This window comes from Python bivittatus, unplaced genomic scaffold (assembly GCF_059951505.1).
Source record: "Python bivittatus isolate LINGU-HERP-01145 unplaced genomic scaffold, Pbiv_v1 ctg000020_np1212, whole genome shotgun sequence".
In the NCBI taxonomy this organism is placed as follows: Eukaryota; Metazoa; Chordata; class Lepidosauria; order Squamata; family Pythonidae; genus Python; species Python bivittatus.
Genome location: NW_028277030.1, coordinates 6,814,917 through 6,835,558, shown reverse-complemented (window position 1 = coordinate 6,835,558; position 20,642 = coordinate 6,814,917). Strand labels below are relative to the sequence as shown.

General features: G+C 39.7%; 1 pseudogene; it reads right to left on the bottom strand.

Annotated features, from left to right (window-relative positions):
* Positions 1-10,005: 10,005 nt before the first annotated feature.
* LOC148216975 (uncharacterized) lies at positions 10,006-14,979 on the bottom strand (annotated as a pseudogene).
* Between the last annotated feature and the right edge of the window lie 5,663 nt (positions 14,980-20,642).

The following is a 20,642-nucleotide window of genomic DNA, read 5'->3' as shown; positions in this document are numbered from 1 at the left end:
ACCTGTTCTTAGCTTAGACTGCAGCATCAGTTGCACCCATTCTGGAATAGGACAGCTTGGCCATGAAAATTCATGCTTGGAATGCTCAGGACTGGTTGACTCTATTACATTCTATATGGGGCTTTCCACTGGGTCTGGTTCAGACACTGGAACTAGTGCAGAACCCAGCAGCTGGATTCCTTTGCCATCCACATATAGCATCTGTGCTAAAAGATTTGCACTGCCTATCAGTCTGTTTCCAAGCCTGGTCAAGATGTCGGTCTTATTATACAGAGCCCTGAGCGATTCAGGAGCAGGTTCCATTAAAGATGCCTCCATTTATAGTAGTAACCCAGCCATCTATGGTTTGTTATTTGGTTATAACAGGGAGGCTGGTCTTCTCTTTTCCTTTGGAATGATCCAGGATGGGGAACACCTTCAGAGAATTATGTGAATCCTACCTTTATTTGTCTATGACACTTTGGAATAACCTATTCCTCTGTAAACAGTTTTCTTCCTTTGTGGAAAGAAAGATTATATAAACACACACCTCAACTCAGGTATTGCTTGTTTTTTAAGGTGGGTTAAACAGGTGAAGAAGATATGAGATTTGTGTCCATCCTCTGTGAATTTATTTATTTATGCATTTTTGGGGCATGCCCAGGGGGATAAATTCAATTTTTGAATCTCTCCTAGTCAAAAAAGGATGTACAGGATGAGAAATATTTTGTTCTTCTGCAAGAGTTTAGTTAGGAAAATAAACATTACAATGTTCACCAAATAAATCTAAAAGGTGTCTTTAATCATCTTTTTTTTTTTAATTTACAAGAATGGAAGAACTATTTCATTTCAAAAATTTGAAATATTAATACTGATGACTACTTTTCAAATACATCAGAATGGAGGCACCAATACTCATCCTTTACAGCAAGATGGAGAACTTGCTAAAATATAATATATATTTTATATTATATTTATATTGTATAAATATAATTTATATAATTATATAATTAAATATAATTATATTATATATTACATTATATATATATAACTCCCAATACCCTTCATCATTGACCTGGGATGGTAATTCAGCAACATCCAGAAGCTGAATTCACTTCTTTAAAAGAATGTTCTACATTTGGGTTACGCTCATTCTACTGTCATCGAACAGTTTTATGGGAGGATCATTTATGAAAGCATGTTTTTACTTTTAACTTAGCACATGATTGGCAACCAATGCTATAATATACACAATTATTTTGTCTCCCCTAATACGGTATGCTGTGTTTGAGGAAAAGCCAAACTCATTTTTTAATCTTTTAGTGGAATTTTACTTGTATTTTATTCTATTAGTGTTACTGTAAATCATAGGAAGTTGTTCTGGGTTGTGGCAGTATACAAATATTGTAAAACAAACAAAGGTTTGATGCTACTATGGGAGTTCTCTACCTAAGTGTCCAGTGCACTGTTTCATGCTATTTTTTTGAATAGCTGTGTTACCTATGTTTTGAGGAATGGATAAAACTCTTGGAGCTGTTCATTCCACTACTTCCCTGTTGCATACCTCCCTGAACTGGGTTTTGAGGGTCCCTCAAGTCTCATTCCCACCAATAATTTCTGAGATGAGTAACATTTCTTTTTGGCATGGAGCATATCCTTTCACAATAAAGCAAGCAGTGGTGTGACTTTTGCTTAAGAAGCCATTTCAGGACTTGAGCTGTTTTCACAACTGTAGTGCAGTGTTCCAACATTTGTATTTACCCAAAGGGGCGCAGGGGGTAAGACAGAGCAGCTCCAGAAACTCTTAAAGGAAATGGTTGATCTAAAAGCTTTCAAATGTGGATTAAAATCCAGATTTGGTTCAGAGATTACTTGAGTTCTTCTACTAGATGATCTCTATTAAGGGCAAGATGCAGATCTCTCAGTATCTTTTCCTATTGCTGACCACGGCATCCCCTTGAAGTACTTTGGATGGGTCTGCTCTCATTTCTCTAATGCTACTGGAAGCACTGCTGGACCCACTGGGAATTACCCTGACAAGTCAAGGTATTTCTTGACCACCTTTTGATAGCAGCAAAGGTGAGCAGCCAATTTTTATCTTGCTCCCCATATTTTGTATTTATAAGTTGAACAGCCATAAGCCAAAAAAAGATTTAAAAAATCAGGGGAAAGTATAAAATAATTTAAAAGAGAGAAAGGCAAGCAAGTGGCTGAGCTTCATAGCCAGTATATGTAACAGAGGTCAGGTATACTTTATACAAAACAAACCCAACAACGTTTAATAAGGGTTGTCTACATACATAGCTATCTTTATTTCAGTCATATACCAGTATAAAATAACATCAACAAGAATTATAATCATGTCAATAATAGCAATGAAACTTATGAGATAAGCAAAGATCTTAATCACTCTGCTATTTCCTCAGTATTGGTAAGGAGTGGTATAGAACCTATTAGAGTGCATGCTGGAAAGAATTTTTTTTTTTTTTTACAGTTGGTTGCTGTGCTTGGACATTTTGATGCTTCAACCTAGTAAATACACATTTATCTTTGTGTATTTGTGTTTGTTAGATGTATGCACGCACCCACACATACAGATATACAAATATTATGGTCAGAAAGATCCGTCTGCAGGAAGGAAAGTGATTGGTCACTGCTTTCCTAGAAGAGAATGGTGGGAGGGCCCAGCGGGAGCAGAACTGTCCAATGAGGAGAGATGGTAGCCTGCAGTCCAGACTGAATAACTTGCAAGCTGCTGCCAGAGGGTCCCAGTCTGGACACCTTTTTCTTAAACCGATTTAAGAAAATCAGTTTAAGCTGGCATGAGCACAGGATAGGGGCAGCTTAAATGGCAAGTGAGGCTGTGCCCTGAGACACAAATTTCTTACAGGATAATGCATTCATGTATCATCTATCCCATGCTCAGGTGTTCAGCAAGATGTTTCTTGCTGGTCCCACCATGGACACGTCTAACATTAACAGTTAATGCTGCCTTGTTTATGGCAGGCCCTATATTATGAAACAAACTGCAGCTGGAATTAAGATTGATCCCCTTCTTATTCTTGGTTAGGAGGGGGTTCAAGGATATCTTTATCCAAATGTTTCAGAATTTTTAATGTATGGTTTTTATGTTTATGTTTATGTGAGCTGCCAAGAACTGTTTGGGAGTGTGCAGCATATCAGTCTATGAGGGGAAAAAATGTAACACATATTTAACATTAATAGGACAAAAAGATTCCTGGAAATTTATACCATGTGCAAAACAACTCTGGAAAATTTGACCAAATTAGTTGAAAGTCCTTTTCCTTGCTCCTCTGTTGAAAAAAAAAATCCTAATTCCAATGTAGACAAATGCCACATAATAGCAATCCAACTGCTGCATATGAAGTATAATTTTATCCTCCCAATGTTGCGTGATTCTGCCTTTGGTTGCCCATGAAGCATGAAAAGACCACAGTTTGGGTGAATGGATGCTGCTCTAAAGGCGTGCTGACAATCCTGTGAATTCCAGGCAAAAAACACAGTAGTACGTCATATGGATGTTATACCTTAAGCTTCTTGAATTACTTCTCCAGCAGCAAGCAATTGTAGCCAACTCTTGTTAAAAATAAAAATGTCTCTTGTATTCACCACAGTAAATTTCCCTGAATTCTGTGATATCTCACACCTCTGTTGTAGATGGATAGTAATGAGGATGTTCTAAAAGAGTGGCTCCTCTCTGTCAAGTGTTCATCAGTGGCAGGAACTAATTATTATACTTCATCGGGCACCAAAGATTCCCTATTGGTCTCTTCTTTGTAAAAGCTGGAAAAGTTTTTTTGTTGGGGGAAATTTTATTTTCAGTACATTAACTGTATTTTATTGTTTCATTCTTGAGTACGCCATTATTTTGCTTTTTTTAAAAAATGTATTTTTTATTAAGGTGTTGAAATTTGAAAAGTATGAAAAAAGCAAATATTACAATGTAAAGGAAAAAAAAGAAAGAACAGCAAGATGGTACAGAGAGAGAGAGAGAGAGAGAGAGAGAAATACATTTAAGTTTTAAAAAGAAAACCATAGCGAAAAGAGAAAAAGTGGATTATACCTTCCCCTTCCCTTCCCTTCCCCCCCCCATTGTTTAGATATTTGAACTTTACATCGAACATTAGAAATTGTTGTTTTCTGTTTAAGTCCTAAAAACATATTCCAGATATCTATATCTGCCTTCTTGGTGATATATTGTATGTAAGGGAACCAATCTTGCCTGAACTTAGTGAAATTTCTGTTATGGATATATACTGTCAATGTTGCCATTGACAGTATATATCCATAACAGTTTTAGTCATCTAGTCTGATATCATAGGCAAGATATCTGTTTTCTAATATTCTTGCTGTAGTCAACTCTTCTTTTATTTCTTTGTACCATGGATACCTATGAAGTCCATTAGCTGGACCTGCTCTTTCTATTATTGATATTCTACTGTTTGGAGATCTTATCCATTCTGTTATCTACAATGGGCAGTTTACTCTGTAGTACAATCTTAAATTGGGGAGTGCTAATCCACCTCTTTCCTTTGAACCTTGTAGAATTTTAAATCTTAATCTTGGCTTTTTCCTGTTGTATATAAATCTGTTGATTGTTTTTTGGCAATCCTGCAAGATTTTGTGTGACATTGGAATCAGTGTCATTTGTAATAGAAAGTTCATTTTAAGTATATCTTCTATTTTTTTTTCACAGTAAGTCCTAGCTAGGACAGTTTCAAATTTCTCAGTCTTTCAAGATCTTGTTTTATTTCCTTCCATTGTTATAATTGTTTTGAAATATATCTTTGTTACTTTCAGTCAGATGGATTCTCCTAGGTAATTCACTAAATCTTTTGTTATATCATAACTGGTCTGTCTATTCATGACATTTTCTTCATCAGAAGTTAAGTGCTTTCTTAGTTTTCTTTTCATTTATTTTGTATCCAGAAAAGCAGCCATTCTAAAAGCACCACTTGTTTAAGAACAAATAAACAACTATTTTGAAATGTTGTAATGTTTTTTGCCTTTGATAATATTAAACATCCTGACTTTTAGTCTGCTTTTCCTTATGCTGAGAAGTACTTGGGCTTGGCATAAAAGACTTACTGATGAAATGTTTCCAGGAAGGTACTGTATTTCCCTTTAGCAAACTGGAAGAGCCTACGCAATGATCAAATATGTGACCTGTAGTGAAAAGCTGTTGTTGCAATCCAGGACCATGTAATACTCAGTTATGGTATGCCATGAGTTAAACCTCAAAAAATGTTTCTTAAGGGTTTCTATTCTAGACATTTCTTTAGAAATAGAGGGTGAAATCTGCAATTCACTTTGAGCAGTTTTAAGATGTCACAAGCATGTTCTGTGTGGGGGATCAATAGCATCTTCAAAGAGGGATTGAGAACAGGCACTTAACCTGAGGAGACGCTAATATTCTCTGTTTCTGAGCAGGAGAAGGGAGCTCTGCTATGCTGAAAAGAACAGAAAACCTCCTCCTTTCTCAACTGGCTGGTGTGAGAGAGGTGGCTAAGTTTAGGAAAGATTGGGTGATCTTTGCATTCGATTCTCAACAAATGAAACCTGGGATAGCTAGCTTGACTGACCCTGTGTTCTGAATAGCGCTTTGCCAAACTGTGGAAAGATAAATCTATTACAAGATGTTTAAATAATGAGGCTATTTTTCCAGGTAATAATATTGGAAATCTTTTAGGAATATTGGAAGCTGCCTTATCATAGAATCATAGAGTTGGAAGGGATCTAAGCGATCTAAGTCCAACTCCCTATACACTGCAGGAGCCACTACACCATCCCCAATAGATGACTATCAAGCCTCTACTTGAAATACGTGGTCAGTATACTGAGTCAGATCATTAGACCATCCTGTGGGGCTTCCTACCAAATCTTGTCATTAAACCACAGCCTTCCAGATGCTTAAGGAGTCCTTATTCAGTATTTAGCCTGTCTTGGCATAAGACTCTCAGACATGACTCTGCTAGATTAGAATCTTTATTGAGACAAGAAGGAAGGCTTAAATGCATCAGCCAAGAATTCAGAGCCTTATTAGATCTATCACAGTGGAGTTTAAATTCCAGGCTTTTTCTTCTCAACTTTCTGCATGAATGGATACTTGGCCATTCTCTTGATGGCTTTGGGGAGCTGAGATACATTTATGTGGTGGTCCTCTCTAGGCTGGGAAGGAGGAGGCATTATATAATTCTTTTTAGCATAGCTGATCTCCTTTCTCCTCGTAGAAAGCAAATGGAGAATATAAGTTCCCCACTCGCCAGCTTCAGCTCAGTTTTACCAGCTCAACAAAGGATGCTGCAGCAGTGATGTCAAAGAGAAAACTAAAAAAAAAAAAAAATCCTTTAGACTCTTGCATAACATACCATGTCTGGATGTTACAGGAATAGGATTGGCTTCAATGATCTGTAAGTTTGTCCTCAACGCAGAGGGATCCTTGTAGTCAGGCTACCAATGGCCATACCAATTGCATATCTTTCATGGGTCCAAGCCAAGCCTTTAGTGACATGGATTGGGCAATGCAGGATGGGCTGGAAGCTCCTGAGAGGTGGGTCTAAGTTAAACTGTAGTTATTTAACACTTACTAGAACATTGGGATTACATGGAAATGATTTCTAAGATCAGGAAATGAAAGCAAAAATTTAAAAAATTACAGCATGAGATGCCTATGAGGAATCATGCGAGACTCAGAGGTCCTTCTGACACACCTTGTAATTTATTAACCATTGTGCCATGTGTATTAACTATGAATCAGAAATCAGTTTGGATTTTTTTCTGATTTTTTTAAGTTGCAGGAAATGTAATTTTCTTTGTCTATTTTCAAAAGTTTCAAGACAGAGACTGTTGGAGAAGTTTGTGGCAACTCCTGCTAATATCACAAACCAAATACTGTATTTTGATACTAAATGCTATTTAAGTATTTCATGTCTCATTCCCCCCTTTTCTAGTTTTCTATTACTGATCTAAAGCTATATTATTTGGTAGATCTTTATCAGAAATACATGTTGCCACCAGAACTGTTAGCTTTCAAACAGTGAAAATGTTGGGTTTGTATTTGTGTTTGGGTTGTTCCATAGCCACTTTTCACACACAATATTTTTTTTAACATGATTTTGAACAATCTCCCAAATTTTCAGGCAACATTGTCATTACAGATCCTGTGAATGGGAAGGGACAGAATGGAAAGCAAACACATGATGACATGGAAATGACTGACAGTGCACATCAACAGGAAAAAATCTACTTCAGTAAATAAACCTATGTACAGTAAAACATTGTTTTCTTATTATATCACTTTCATGCCAGTTGATTCATAGAGTGATTGCTTTGCTATTTGTTAATTTTATTACTATCTTAATATACATTTGTAGAACAGGACATGTAGGGTGATAGTAATGTGGATAGAGAAGAATGACTAAGGTTTGTGCAGCAATGCAAGAACAGGAAAAAAAAATGAACAATAGTTTCAAGCAAGAAAGCAGATGGAACTTGTCATCTACATTCATAATTTTATTGGTCACTGTTCGGAGAAGCTGGCCAGATTCATACATTTTTAAATTTAAAAAAAACATAAATAGTTCAGGAATTCAATTCAAACCCTAATTATATTAGCTGTTAGACCTGCATCATGACTTTCTTCAGACAGAATACCATGCCATGTAGTTCAACTCTGAAATGCATCTCCGGATACTATTTCTTTATGCATTTTTTTGAACGTAAATATCTTGAGTAAAAAATAACCAACATAACTTTCTTTAAGAAGTCATACAGTTCTATAGTCTTTATTCAGAGTGTACTATGTTTTAGAGAACAAGATGAAACATTACATTTCATCCTGTTCTCCATCACTGAGATTTGCTGCAGGCGAAACTGCTCTGCCAAAGTCAGAACAGGTATCTCATTAAACAATTATTTACTTCCTGGAACATGGAACAGGGCTGGCTTTTCACAAAACCATTTTAAAAATGTAGAGTTGAAAAACAAATACATCCATAACCAACCATGGAGGTACTATTTTTAATGACACCTATGAGTAATCAGACAGTGATCTAAGTTGTTAATTAATCCCCAACAAAGGCGGAATTCACCAGAAGAACCCCAGCCACCCACAAACATTTTTATAAATTACTACACCATAGAGAACCAGACTCTATGCCCTTATATAGGTGAATATGTGTAGCTCAGAGTTGAACTGTGGAGTCCTTGGGGTTCTCTGAGCTTGGTTCTTTTCTAACGTTTCATTACCCGGCTAAGTGACATCTTCAGTGCTAAAATGGGATGGGGTTTGCTCTCTATTTATATGCTGTGACCTGCCTTGCCAGTGCTGGTGGGGGTGGGGGTTCTGTTTTGCTCCTCTGATAGTTCCTTGATTAGCCTATGTTTGCTGCTGGATTGTGTGCCTGGTGGCAACCTTTGCTTATCTGGGTGATGATTGCTGGTGAGGCGATCTTCTGGTCTTTTGTCTCTTTTGAATAGTATGTGGATGCTGTTTATCTCTATGTATCTGTTAATTGCTGCCTTGTCTGAATACCAGGCTTCCAAGAATTCTCTTGCATATTTGGATTTAGCTTGGTCTAAAATGCTGACAGTTTCCCAGTTAAAACGATGGTTGAGTCTGTCCATGTGTTGTGAGATTAAGGAGTTTTCATCATGTCTTCTGACTGTTAGTTGGTGCTCATGGATGCGCTCTGCCAGCCTTCTGCCTGTCTGTCTTACCAGCAATCAATCACCAGCAATCATCACCCAGACAAGCAAAGGTTACCACCAGGCACGCAATCAAGCAGTAAACATATACTAATCAAGGAACTACCAGAGGAGCAAAACAAAACCCCCACCCCCACCAGCACTGGCAAGGCAGGCCACAGCACATAAATAGAGAGCAAACCCCATCCCATTTCAGCACTGAAGATGTCACTTAGTCGGGTAATGAAACATTTGCAAGAAAAGAACCAAGCTCAGAGAACCCCAAGGACTCCACTATGCCCTTATATACCCAGACATGCTAATTATAGCAAGGTAAATAAGTTACTGTTTGCAGGAAAACCCTGTTTGATGGTAGCTCAAAGCAACACCGCATCTAGCCTGTGGCACATCCAGCCTTCTCAAAGGTAGGAAACAGGCAACAGGTAGAAGTGAGGAAAAGGAAAAGGAGTCGTTCATTAACAGTGCTTACTGTTAAGGAGCAAGAAATGCTTGCAATGCAGGGTGCATCATCAACATGTCAGGATTCGCTTTACTGGCATACAGAGAAGAGACTTGTTTTGCAGAGTTGCCTTTTGGCTTTCAGTATGCTTATTACGAAGCCTTTTTTTTGGTTCAGGGAACAGTCCTATCAGTATTTCAAAGGCTTCTCTTCAATTACAGATTGGAGGCTGCATCTCTGTAACCTGTGTTATCAATAAAACCAAACTCAGGTCTTCAGAAGCAGCAAAGTATTTATTAACGAATTTGCAAAAACGGGTGCACACACATTAGCAATGAGGTGAACCCAGATCTTAGCAATTGGTCTTCCTTATATTCCCTATCACAGATGCGAAAAGCCCTCCTCCAGTTCCCCAATGGTTAGGTACTAGGGAGTTTACAACCTATCCGATACGCCTAATACAATTTCTGGAAGTCCCGCCTTAGTTTACATCTCCCATTACTCTACTCCAAAGCCCCCTTACCCCTATTTACAATTGTCCATATTTGGTACTTCTACTTATGTGTCATCTTAAAGGCTACTGTGTTCCTGTAGTTTCATAAATAGCTACAGTCTGCAGTTAATCTAGCTGCATCCTGTTGCAGCTATTTACATTCTTCCCCTTTTTGTTTTTCCCAATTCTGCTCTAATGTAAGGTTAGGTTTTCTTGTTTCTGCTTGCCCAAAGCCATAACTATGATGCCATCAACAATTCTCCATATTCATTTATCTCAAGCTACTGTAAAAACAACAAACCTACCCATGTCCTATTTCTTACAATTCCCCTTTTCATTTATATCCTCATGTTGCTTTTTACACTGTTCATTTGGAAGTTTCTAGCTGGCGCAGCATGGCCTCGCATTCCCTGTCATTACTGTCTTCCATTAACGTCAAGGTTTCATTATAAGAAGGGGGTTTTAGTGGCATTTGTTTAGAGACCGCAGTCTTGATCAGTCTTTGCATTAATCCTCTTACACATGGGATGATACAACATTCCAATCCTACTAGCACCCCTGCTACTACTCCTAGGGATGCGAGGAGAGATACAATTATTCCTTTCCATTTGCCGAACCAGGAATCTAACCATCCTGTGAGGGAGGTATCGACCCCTGAATTCTCAGCCAACTCCTCAGACAAGTCCGTTAATCCTTTTAAGGCTTGGGTAACCGTTCCATCTGGTGCAGTGTTATTAGGGATAAATGTACAACAGCTCCCTCCCATCATTACACAAACTCCCCCTTTTTCAGCCAACATCATGTCCAATACCATTCTATTTTCCCAGGCCATTCTACTTGTAGCATCTAATTGTTCCGAAATTCCTTTAATAGCATCCCTCGTGTAGTTTATAAAGCTTTGTTGATTATAGTATATGTAGTTTATCCAATCCACATTCTTATTTATTGTTACCCACCAAAATAAAAAGGATTCGAATCCTGCTAGAATCTGATTTCTAGCTTTAAATTCATCAGGCACTCCCCTTGGTACCCCTATTGCATCTATGTATACTTTAGTATCAAATGATCCTTTCGGATTATCTGCCTCCCTCCGTTTCCTTCGTGGGATTGTCTTTCCCTTTTCATTTTTCTCGATCGCCAGGGTTAAATGGGATAGCCAATTGGAGTATAGTGTAACTGCCAGCCCTCAAGGGAGGAAGTGTAGGTCTAATTATCTTTCCTCCACAGTACCACCATAAGTCCGCTCTGGCTATCTTGATATTAGAATCATTTCCTGAACAATCTCTACCTGTGACGTTATAGATGCTGACACAAGCCTTAACCTTCCCTACATTTTTAGTGAATTTTTTCCCATGCCTCTCTATATAAACTGAATAGTTCCCATAGACTGCAGAGAACGTTGGGGGCCTCATGGGGTCATGCTTTGTAAGGCGTGGGAACAAAATTGACAAGATGTACAGTTCTCATTTCCCCAATCAGTTTCATCTTGAAATAAAGCTATCACACACTTCATGGGGACTGTGAAGGCCACCACTTGCCATCTTGATCCATGCCCCTCCTGGCTGGTGAAAGCAGCTCAGGAGGTGACATGTGGTTGGATCCAGGCGATGGTTAGTACATCCTTGCAGGAGGGAGTGCTTCCAGCTGCTTTTAAGGAGGCATTGGTGCACCCCCTCCTCAAGAAACCATCCCTGGATCCTACTGTGCTGGACAATTTTCGTCCAGTCTCCCACCTCCCCTTTTTGGGGAAGGTGGTTGAGAAAGTGGTGGCATCACAGCTCCAAAGTGTTCTGGAGGAAACGGATTATCTGGATCCCTTCGAGTCAGGTTTCAGGCCCGGTTATGGAATGGAAATGGCATTGGTCGCACTTATGGATGGCCTCTGGCGGGAGTGGGATGGTGGAAATGTGACCAACCTTGCTCTCCTTGATCTCTCAGCAGCTTTCGATGCCATTGACCATGGTATCCTGTTGGGACAGCTCAGGGAATTGGGGGTGGGCCGCACAGTCTTGTGCTGGTTCACCTCCTTTTTCCAGGGCTGATTCTAATCGGTGGTGATAGGGAGCGAGAGGTCCCATCCTCAGCCCCTCCTCTGTGGGGTGCCGCAGGGTTCAGTTCTCTCTCTGCTCCTTTTCAACATCTACATGGAACCGCTGGATGAGATCATCCATCACCATGGGATGAGGTATCATCAGTATGCTGATGATACGCAGTTATACATCTCCATCCCAGGTGAAGTAAGTGATGCCATGGCCACCCTTTCGTGGTGCCTGGAGGCTATAAGGGTCTGGATGGGGAACAACAGGCTGTGGCTGAACCCTGGTAAAATGGAGTGGCTGTGGATTAATGGCTCCTCTGTATCAGGGACTTTGTCATCTTTGGTACTGGATGGGGTGGCACTGCCCCAGACAGACCCAGTGTGTAATCTGGGGGTCCTCCTAGACTCACGGCTCCTGCTTGAAGAGCAGGTGGCAGCTGTGGCAAGAAGGGCCTTTGCACAACTTCGGGTTGTGCATCAGTTACGCCCTTTCCTGGATCAGGATGCCCTTCGAACAGTCACTCATGGCTTTGTTATCTCCAAGATAGACTACTTCAATGCGCTCTACATGGGGCTACCCTTGAAGAGTATCCAGAAGCTACAGCTGGTCTAGAAGGCAGCCACGTGGGCTATTTTTGGAGCCCCAAGGAGGGCCCATGTAATGCCACTGCTCCGCAAGCTGCATTGCGTACCAGTTTGCTTCCAGGTCCAATTCAAGGTGTTGGTTATCACCTTTAAAGCCCTACATGGTATGGGACCAGGTTACCTAAGGGACCGCCTCTCCCCTATGACTTCAACCCGTCCCACCCAGTCACACAGAGAGGGCATGCTTCGGACCCCCTCAGTAAAAGAACTTTGATTAGCAGGGTCCAGAAGGTGGGCCTTCTCTGCAGTAGGCCCCGGTCTTTGGAACATTCTGCCTCCGGAGGTGCGATTGGCCCCCTCATTCCTGGCCTTCCGTAGGGCTTTGAAGACCTGGTTCTGCCACTTGGGGTGGGGAGGGAATACCCCAAGCATGGGGATGGCTAGCCCCATAGAGGCCTCCTGTCTTCAGCTCCAGATTTTTCATTTTCTTGGTCTCTCCTTCCCCTTTTTTAGAAATGTTTTTTAAATTGATGTTTTATGTATTTATATATATTTATGTTTTTAATGTTTGGTGTGAGTCGCCCAGAGTTCCCCCATTGAGGGGAGATGGGCGGGTGAGAAATTTAATAAATAAATAAATACATACATACATACATACCCTCTGGATTAGTATCCCATCCTAAGGGGAATGGAACCACTTGCGCTATTGGTCTGCTAGAGGCACATGCATAGCAATTACTTTTGTTTAGTCTTTTTGCAGTATATCATACCCATTTTAACCAGGTATTTGTGTCCCCATACCCAATCTCTATTTCAATAGTCTGTCACAGATCAGTCACTTGGATGATCTTCACTCCTTTAGAGCCACTATTCAACCTTGTTGGCGGTTGCCTGGCTGGCTGGGCCTGGCCTATGATTATTTGGAAACAGCAACCTTCTGCAATCTGTTGTACCCCTACTTTTGAATATTTAAGTATTTCCATTCCAAAACTGGAGCCGTCAAAGTCAGTAGACTTGCCAGAGGCTAGCGTGATAGTTATTATCACCAGATTGCATTCTTGGTTCTTACATTGGGGACTGGAGCCCTTTCTATAAAATTTTAGAAATGGAAGAGCCTTCTGCCCTGTGGAATTTGTCTCCTACCCCAGTTTGCCTGTATAGAGGCAGCTCCCTCTTTGGGGATCTGCGTGACACAAAATTTTATCCAAATTTCTAATTTCTCTCTGAAATTCCAAATTTTCACATTCCAATATTTTGCATGCATCAAACTGGATTACCTGGGGATTTGCAGTTTGTACGATGGAAATAGTGAACTTAATATTAGCATTTTTAACTTGTCTTATCTCTCCTCTTCCTAGTTCATATCTGATTATTACTGGAACATATAACACTTTCTAAATTAGGTTCATATCCATGTTTAAGTCTACTTATGGCATTTCTTCAGTCTTCCTAATGGATACTCCACAAAATCTTTTCCTTTCTGACCAGCAAAAATATATGATGGCAGCTACTGCGATAATAACTAATCCTATACAACCTCCTATACTTAACGTGGAAATCATTTACTTTTCTGGGGACTTTTTATAGTATAACTCATAACCTCCCCACAGATATTCTGGTTCAGATCATACTCCACAATAATTTTCACACATTGGTTGTCTTTTTCAAATCCACCTCATCACACCTTCTCTTACATTCTGTATGTACCACACAACAGTCTACACAATGAGCACAACAGTAACAATTAGTTATACAATGGCTGGTGTGGGTCTTCCGGGCTGTGTGGCCGTGTTCTGGAAGTTTTGTTTCCTAACATTTCGCCAGCATCTGTGACCGGCATCTTCAGAGTGCAGGAGCACAGACAGGAGCAGTCTTCTTTCTGTGCCCAGGATGAGGTGACCCTTTTGTGGGCATTTATAGAGATCTGAGGGGGGGGGATGGGGGGGTGTATTCCCACTTAATACCCAATTTCTCCATTAATCCCCTCAAAGCTCGGGATGTGAAATGACTCCCTTGACCACTGTCAGTTATATTGATTATTCCATCTCTTGAGATGGTTTGTTCCAGAATAATTTTTATCACCATGTTTGCTGTGGCTCTGGTGGTAGGATAAGCTTCTACCCATCCTGTTAAATGGTCGACCAATACTAACAGATATTTAAGTTTTCCTATGGCTGGTAATTCAGTGTAGTCCATTTGTATATGGTGAAAAGGCCTTAATGCCGGGGGTCTTCCCCCTTTTTCGTTTTATGTAATTTGATGTCTATTCAATTTCTTGCAAATTATGCACCTTTCACAAATTTGTTGTGTTACTGTATATAGTCCAATACAACCATACTTTCTTAAAAACATGTCACACAGTCCCTGGGTTCTCCAATGGCTACTTTGGTGTAAGACTCCTAGAATCTCCCTAGTGACTTGTTTGTTTAACATTTGTCTTCCATCAGGGAGCTTCCACTTCCCATCACTAGTTTGGGTGGCCCCGATTTTTACTAGTTGTTCTTTTTCTTTTTCCATAAACTGAGGTATCTCTTTGGCAGAATCTAATGTGGGTATTAAAGGACTCATTGTTACCCATTCTTCACTCAAAGCTGCTTCCTTAGCTTCTAAGTCTGCTAGTCCATTTCCTTTTCCCTCATACGTATAAGGTTTTTGATGTCCTTCCACATGGACTACTGCAACAGTCGATGGTAACATGACATTTTCTTGAGTCTCCATAATCAAAGTTCCATGCACTCAATCCTTTCCCTTTGTATTAATTAAACCTCTTTCTGCCCAAATTTTTCCAAAAGTGTGTCCTACTCCAAATGCATACTTGGAATCAGTATATATGGTTCCTTCTTTATTCTTTGTCAACTTGAGGGCCTGGCTCAATGCATACAACTCACAAGTCTGAGCTGACCAAGACAGAGGCAGTCTTCCTGCTTCTAGCAAAGTCAGTTCATCTCCATCAACTATGGCATATCCATTGTGTCGCTTTCCTTCTATTACCCGAGATGATCCATCTATAAACAGGTTGCACCCCTGTCCTAGAGGGAAATCTTTCAGATCATCTCTGACTTTGGTTTGGAGGTCTATAACTTCTATACATGAGTGTGTTTCTTCCTCCGTCGCCTCCCCAATTCCTCTCAAAAACTCGGCTGGATTTAGAGCCGTATCAGTGGTTAATATTAGGTCTTTTTTCTTTCATTAAGATAACTTTGTATTGTAAAATCCTAGCATCACTTAACCACCGTCCAGCTCTTTGATTTAAAATGCTTCTACCCTGGTGTGGTGTGCTTACCACCAAAGCACCTCCAAAAGTAAGTTTCCTACTTTCCTTTACCAATAAAGCAGTAGCAGCAATAGATTGGATACAGTTGGGCCATCTCCTACTTACCGGATCTAATATTTTGGAGAGGTATGCCACAGGTTGTCTTTTTCCTCCCCATTTTTGAGTCAAAACTCCTAAGGTGGTTCCCTGGTCTACATTCACAAATAAATAAAAGGGCTTTTCCAAAGAGGGTAAAGCTGACACTGGTGCAGAGACTAATTTCTGCTTAATCACTTCTATTATCCCTCTTTCTTCTTTTGTCCATTCTATCTCATCAGGCTCTTCTTCTTTCAGTTTACTGTATAGTGGTTTAGTCAGAGTTGCATAAGAGTCAATCCACAATCTACAATATCCCACTAATCCCAAGAATTTTCTTAATTCTTTTTTTGTTTTTGGTAGTGGTTGTTTAATCACTCCCTGGATTCTTTCTGAACTTATTTTTCGCTTTCCTTCACTTACTAAATGACCTAGATATTTAACTTCCCGTTCTACATACTGCAATTTAGATTTGGAAACTCTCAAGCCTTGGCTTCCCAGAAAGTTAAGAAGCCTATCTGTAGTTTCCTTTACTTCGTTCCTTTTTCTTCCCAACATCAAAGGGACACCCACATATGGCAATAATTTAGTTCCTTTTACAACTTGAAACTTTTCCAAAACCCCCTCAAGGACTTGTCCAAATAAATTAGGTGACTCGGTGAATCCTTGTGGTAGTACCGTTCACCTAAATTGTTGTTATCTATTGGGGAAGGGATTCTCCCATTCAAATGCAAACATGTCCCTGGATCCTTCATCCAGAGGGCAACTCCAAAAGGCATCCTTAAGGTCTATAACACTAAACCAAGCACAATCATGTGGAATACTGCTTAATAGCGTATAAGGATTAGGTACCACAAGATGCCTCACTTCCACTATTTCATTTAGTTTTCTGAAGTCTAACACCAATCTATAACTGCCATCAGGTTTACAAACCGGTAAGACTGGGTTGTTAAGAGGATACATACAGTACATGGTTCTAAGAGTCCATCCTTCAACAGACCATCTATAACTGGCTGCAGACCCTTTCTTCCTTCTAATGAGATATTATATTGTCTTTACCTAATGGTTTCTCCTGGATTTTTCATTTTTATTTTCAATGGGGTTATTTCTAAGCCTCCCCTATTTCCCTCTTTTACCAGACTATAGGATCAATTTGTTTCTCATCTTCAGGAGTCAGTTTGGCTATTACTACAGAATTTAAGTTTTCCTGATAGGAATTCGAGTGATCTGTTGTTATTTCTAATTCTAATGCAATTATGGCATCTCTTCCCAATAAACATGTACCAGCCTCGGGGACATATAGGAGGTTTAAACCCAATATTATTCTGTCGCCTAATTGCAAATTTGCTTTCTCAAATTCCAATAAAGGAAAACTCTCTCCTTTTACACCTGATACCTTGATGAGATTTTTGGATAATTCCAGCCCGTGGGGAATATAGCTTAAAGGTGTTCAAGCTACCTCTGTGTCTACTAGGAAAGTTACTTCTTCATGTTCAGGTCCCACATAAATATTTATCAAGGGCTCTTGGTGGGACCTTAACTTCAATAGCCCCTGACTTCCCTATTGTTCTTCAAATTGTATCAATGAATATACTTTCTCTTCCTTTTTGGTGAGGGGACAATCTCATTTAAAGTGTCCTTCTTTCCCACAACTGAAACACTTCGGTGGAGGGCGACTGGGTCGCTGTCGTCCTCCATCAAGTGGCAACAGGGATTTCTCAATTTTATGGTCAACTGCACGACCTCTGTTCAGGAAGTTTCATTTCTTTTGGTTCTAATCATTTTGACGGCCCCCTTTTATTTTACGGTCAACCACTGGATTAATTGTAGTGACCATCATTTTAGTTTTCTGTTTCTGTTTTTCTTCCTCCCTTTTACCATACGCTTTCTGAGCTTCTCTTAATAACTCATCTAATGGTTTCTCACTCCAACCCTCTAATTTCTGGAGCTTCTTTTGTATGTCCGGCCATGACTTTGTCACAAGATTGACTTTCAACAAGCCTTGTGCCACCGGATCATCAGGGTTCATCCCTGAGAATTTACACATTTGATCTTTTAATCTCTGCAAAAACGCACTAGGGGTTTCATCTTGTTCAAAAGCCTTTTTAAAATTTTGTGATTTAGGTACAGATAAGAATTTTGGAGGCAGTTCCAGGAATCCAACAAAAAGCATATTCTGATTCTTCCTTATCCACTTTTTCTTTTCCATTTACAAAAATATTTAATGCCTGGCATACCCAATCTTCAAAGGATCCATATTTGGGCCACCAGACCGAATCTCCCTTTATGGGTGTCTGGGGCCAGATAAAACAACAGTTCTGTATCATTTTCTTTTTATCCTTCCCTCATGTTTTGTGGAAATATTGCCAATTTCTCAACATCCCCCCCAAAGGACTGTCTGGGGGAATGTTCCCAGGGACCTTGTCCTCCAGCTTCTTTTACTAGTTCTGTTTCCCATGATAGAGACCACAATCAAACTTTTAATGTTTAACCAAACCACTTGCTTTTTCCGTTTCTGTCTGTTTCCCTCGCGGAAGACAGAACTGCAGATCAGGACACCACACTCGCTTCGTAGTCCAACTATGTCTAACACGTCCCGTCTTTCTTGGTCTCACACACACAGAACCTACCCAACTGCCAGTCCTCAAATTTCTTACTTTGGACTGTCAACAGAGTTGCCCGGTTGAACAGAGAGTCTAAATTCTTATGGATGTCCACCTTTTATTTTATATATCTTTGCATCTTTGCTACTTACAAGACTCAAGATTTTCTGGATATGATGGGCAAAAAGAAGAAGATCTCGTCCCGGGCCGGGGACCGTTGAAATCAACGGGACATGTCTTCCCCTCCAGATCTAATGCCTTCTCTCCTGCCATCTGGATCCCGGACGAGCCCCCAAGTTGTTATCAATAAAACCAAACTCAGGTTTTCAGAAGCAGCAAAGTATTTATTAACGAATTTGCAAAAACGGGTGCACACACATTAGCAATGAGGTGGACCCAGATCTTAGCAATTGGTCTTCCTTATATTCCCTATCACAGACGTGAAAAGCCCTCCTCCGGTTCCCCAATGGTTAGGTACTAGGGAGTTTACAATCTATCCGATACGCCTAATACAATTTCTGGAAGTCCCGCCTTAGTTTACATCTCCCATTACTCTACTCCAAAGCCCCCTTACCCCTATTTACAATTGTCCATATTTGGTACTTCTACTTATGTGTCATCTTAAAGGCTACTGTGTTCCTGTAGTTTCATAAATAGTTACAGTCTGCGGTTAATCTAGCTGCATCCTGTTGCAGCTATTTACATTCTTCCCCTTTTTGTTTTTCCCAATTCTGCTCTAATGTACGGTTAGGTTTTCTTGTTTCTGCTTGCCCAAAGCCATAACTATGATGCCATCAACAATTCTCCATATTCATTTATCTCTTAAGCTACCTATGTCTTATTTCTTATACCTGCCCATGATATCCTCTTCTATAGCTATTGATGTGATGCTAAAAGCTAGATCTGGATAGATGTCTTTTTCTTTTTTCTTTTAATAGCTTTTCACCTCTGCTTTGCAATATATTTATGGTATGTTACATGGAAGAAATGGAGAAGATAGAATCTTTAGGAATGTGCTTACCATCTGCTTTTGTGCAAATTATAAGTGAAGCCACTACTCCAAAGTTACAATTCCTCTTTTGGGGGATGTCACTGTGCTGGTGTTTGATGAAATGGTACAGTTGAAGGACAAATTGTGAACAATGTAATATGTCAACAACAATTACCTTTAAATAGAGCTTGAAAGAGATAGCATTTTAAAAAATGGTATTCTTGCTACACACACTCAGTGGTGCTTCATATTCACAACACAAAAAATAGCATCTTGTACAATATACTTCTTTGTCCTCTCTTCAGAAGCCACACTTCCTTTTTCTTCCATTCTTTTTGCTCCATTTCTTCATCTCTTGACTCTTGCTATTCTTTAGTTGACATTATCTATTTCTTTGGGCAGTTACCAAACTACAGTGAGTACTGACTTGAAATGTCCATGGACTGCCGAGAGCTTTGCAGTTCTCTGACTAAATCGTAGAGTGAAGAAAAGTGGTAATGCACACGTCCTTCACAATCACACGTCTGACTCCAAAATTCCTTTAGGAAACTTCCTTAAAAATATCAGAGCAGTTTCCCAAATACTTGGGGAAAGGGCTTAACTGTATCCCTAGGGGATCAGGAGGCAGGATGAACTTGCATTCACTTTCATAGCTTACCAGAATTGTAAGTTTTAACAATTATACTTTTCAGCTATTTATCCAATCCTTGCTAAAGGAGCTCTGGTTTCTTTCTCACTGTCACTGTGATAGAAGGATATCTGAAATGCGACACCATGTAAGAAGCACTCTGTTACTGTCTAGAGGAACTGGGAGAGAATTGTGAGAAGATCAAAGTTTGATGGAGAAAAGATAAAGTCTGGGCTAAGGAAATCCAACAAGTTTGAAGATGGAGAGCAGATTTGAACTGACATTTTCTGAATTTTAATCACCATATTTTATTGTTTGTACTTGTATGTGTAACCTTCTCATGCTAATGGATATTGTTGAGATGTTTCAACATATCCCTTCATCTCCATAGCAACATATTCTTTTTGTCACTTGCCTTGTCTTGACAAATTAAACTGCTCTTCAGTAATTATTTCAGCAAAAGATTTGCAACAAGTGCTTCTTATTTAGAAATGAATGCAAGGCTGGCTGGGCTAATACAATGCCAAAACAGACAAGCACTTTAATGAAGTAATGGTTAATTTTAATTAGTAATGGTCAGATGTGAAAGCTAAGAATCTGTGCCTGGCTGAGGTATTGCATAAATCTGGTGGCAGGATGAGAGATCTTAAGCTTGTATCAAATGTGACATACATGGAAAATTAGTTTTTGCTGAGCTATATTGATCAGACATGGAATGGTTGCAAGGAATGGACAAATACCTCATATCCACCGGCAGGATTAGATAAAATCTGTCCCTTCCACTTAACAGTCAGACCTGCCTCTGGAAAA